Source organism: Archocentrus centrarchus, chromosome 1 (assembly GCF_007364275.1).
Source record: "Archocentrus centrarchus isolate MPI-CPG fArcCen1 chromosome 1, fArcCen1, whole genome shotgun sequence".
Classification (NCBI taxonomy): Eukaryota; Metazoa; Chordata; class Actinopteri; order Cichliformes; family Cichlidae; genus Archocentrus; species Archocentrus centrarchus.
In genome coordinates, this window is record NC_044346.1 from 35,837,148 (window position 1) to 35,840,450 (window position 3,303).

General features: G+C 45.7%; 1 long non-coding RNA gene across 1 annotated transcript; it reads right to left on the minus strand.

The window, feature by feature from the left end:
- Positions 1–1,524: 1,524 nt before the first annotated feature.
- Positions 1,525–2,911, minus strand: LOC115785358 (uncharacterized). Its single transcript, XR_004020357.1, has 3 exons — positions 2,508–2,911; positions 2,048–2,146; positions 1,525–1,728 (listed from the first exon to the last, which is right to left on the minus strand). It is a non-coding gene; the product is annotated as an uncharacterized LOC115785358 (long non-coding RNA).
- Positions 2,912–3,303: the final 392 nt, after the last annotated feature.

Below are 3,303 nucleotides of genomic sequence, written 5' to 3' on the forward strand. Positions count from 1 at the left end.
ATAAGATGTATCTGGACTGTATGGATAAAGTGATGGCAGAGGAGGTAAAGTGTCCAAGTGACTCAAGACATCATGATGCGTTATACAGTCTAACTACTGTTGGGATGAATGACCTGCGAAAGCGCTCCTTCCTGCAGCGAGGATGTTTCAGTCTCTGACTGAAGGAGCTGCTCAGCTCACCCACGGTCTCATGAAGAGGGTGATGGGGGTGTCCATGATGGATGTCAGCTTTGATAACATCCTCCTCTCACCCACCACCATCACAGACTCTAGAGGACATCCCAACACAGAGCTAGACCTCCGCACCAGTTTGTCGATCCTGCTCCTGTCCCTTTCGGTGCATCCACCCCCCCAGCAGGCCACTGCGTAGAAAAGGGCAGATGCTACCACTGTGTCATAAAAGGTCTTTAACAGAGTCCTGCAGACACCAAAGGACCTCAGTCTTTTCAGCAGGTGTAGTCGACTCTGGCCCTTCTTATACAGGACGTCTGTGTTTGTACTCCAGTCCAGCTTGTTGTTGAGGTGAACACCCAGGTACTTGTAGGAGACCACTGTCTCAATGTCCTTTCCCTGGATGTTCACCAGTGCTGTAGGGGGTGGCTTCCTCCTGAAGTCTATGATCATCTCCTTCGTCTTGCTGGCGTTGATTTGGAGTGCGTTGTTCTCACACCAGCCGACAAAGTCACTGATGACCCCCCTGTATTCCTGGTCGTTCCCATCTGATACGCATCCGATGATGGCCGTATCATCTGAGAACTTCTGTAGGTGGCAATGGTCTGAATTGTACCTGAAATCTGAGGTGTACAGACTGAACAGGAAGGGTGAGAGGACAGTGCCCTGTGGCGCCCCCGTGCTGCAGACTACTACATCAGACACACAGTCATGGCACCTCACATACTGTGGTCTGTTGGTGAGGTAGTTGATGATCCATGCCGTCAGCTGCCTGTCTACTCCGGCTCCCTCCATCTTCCCTCTCAGTAGTGCAGGCTGGATGGTGTTGAAAGCACTGGAGAAGTCAAATAACATGACCCTCACAGTGTTCCCTGCCTGCTCTAGGTGAGAGAGGGATCTGTGCAGCAGGTAGATGACGGCATCGTCCACCCCGATGCACACACTCAGCACTACCACCCCACACTCTAAAGCACTTTGGCTTTAAATGTGCTTTATAAATAACATTTACTTCCTTAGTCTTTTACCTTTCTTAACACAAATCTGCATTTTTTTCCATGATAATTTAGTCCATTTAATAAGCAAAAATGTATTTTATGCTTGAATAAATGAAATAAATGAATCCTTGAGGCTATGAGATGACCAATAGCCACAAGGAGCAGTACCCTCTATGGAAAAGGAGACTAGAGGCCTTAGAAACTGCCTTAATTAGGAACTCAATGGGGATGCGGAAGGACGATCAGGCATGTCATCATTGAAGGCAAACTTAATGTAGAGAGATAGAGATAAGATTCTGCATCCAGTGGCAATTCCATATCCCCACAGTCTGACAGCACCCGCCCCCACAGAGCTTCAAGCTTCAGAGCATGAATTTCCTTCATTTAGTTTGAGCCATTCCTTTGATTGACTGACTCAGCGCTGATATGCTACATCTTAACCAGCTGTTCGCGGCTAGTAAAGGCAGGGAACCGGCGGTTCAGCAGTGATCGCCTGGCGTTAAAGGCTTCAACAGTCGGCTCATGCTGGGAAATCCTGCAATGTGGCTGAATTCAGACAATCCTGCAAAGAAGAGTGGGCCAAAGTTCCACCACAGTGATGAGAAACACTGACAGTTATCACCAACGCCTGACTGCAGTTCTTGCTGCCGAGTGTGGAACAGCCAGGTATCAGGTTTAGAGGCAGGGAGGCCTTGTGTCATGTTCTCTTAATAACTGAAATCATCATTTAAAAACTGCATTTTGTATTTACTTGGGTTAACTTTGTCTGATATTAAAATTGCTTTGATAATGACAAATGCACAAATATATGCAACAAAATAAAGAAATCAGGAACACTTCACAGCACTGTCCACTTTGACCCTCTACAAATATGTACTTACACAACTCCACGGCCTTTTCCACGCTGACTCGAAGATGTTCAAACTCTGTCATCATGGCATTAGTTTTCTCTTCCTGAGTCTTCAAGTGGTCCAGGAGCACTGAAGAACAGAGAGAACACCAGACTCTGATTTGATTTGAGTTCTAGATGCCAGAATTGAATCTTTTTTTTATCCTGAGGGGAACTGAATAAACTCTGGTGAGTGTGTGGACCTTATTATTTTGTTGTTTACTTGCATTCAGAAATTCAAAATCATGTTTTAATTTGTTCCAATATAAATCTTGTGACGTTGCAGAAACTTATCGAAACAATGCCACAGCAAACGCATGCTGTAATCAAAGCCAAAGGTGGTCTAATGAAATATTAGTGTGTGACCTTTTTTTGTGGTGACTTTTTTTTTGGCCAGGCAGTGTATTTAAGACATCTCCACCACCAACACTCTGTAATCAGTTTCCCCTCACATTGTATCAGCTCTTCGGTGTCCTCCTTCCAGTCCAGCTCATCTTCTTTCTCTGCAGAGCGAGAGACACCTCCCAGAGGGCTTTTTCTACCTCTGGGGAGGGCTGTTTAATGGTCTTCACCAGCTCCTCCACAGCTCTGACTCGGTCAGATATGCGCCGGCAGCGCTTCTTATTGGCCTTCACATTTTGAACCAGAGTGTAGACCTCTGAGGCAATGGACAGGATGGTCCCTACAGTCCCTACAATGTCCATGAGTGCTGCCTCCCTCCAGAGGGACACCGGCATTTCAGTTTTATCCTGCAAGACAGGAAAATCGTACGCAAGCAGTAAGCCGGTGTTAGGTTCGGACCACCGTTAAATAAAGAAAGACACAGAAACCCGTAGTTGGTCTTTTTACCTGCAGGGAGAGTCTCAGTCAGCCAACACGCGTGTGTGTATGTCTGAGGGAGAGTTTGAACCTTCTTCCTGCTTGGTTCTTTTATTTTAGCATCATGTGAGTTTACACAAAGCTCAGGTAACAACATCACTCACTTCACATGATGAAATCACATATGTTTACACAAAGCTCAGGTAACAACATCACTCACGTCACATGATGTAATCATGTATGTGGTTGTGGGTGTGTGTGTGTGTCCTCAGGAAACAGGTGTTACCTGCTTTCCATGTGCATGTTTATGATAAACACATTGTGATACATAGAAAAACAGTTAAACGTTTATCTATTCTAACATTTCCTCCCTGTTTATCATGAACATAGCACATACTACCCTGAATGAGGTTGAGGCGAAAAACCTGT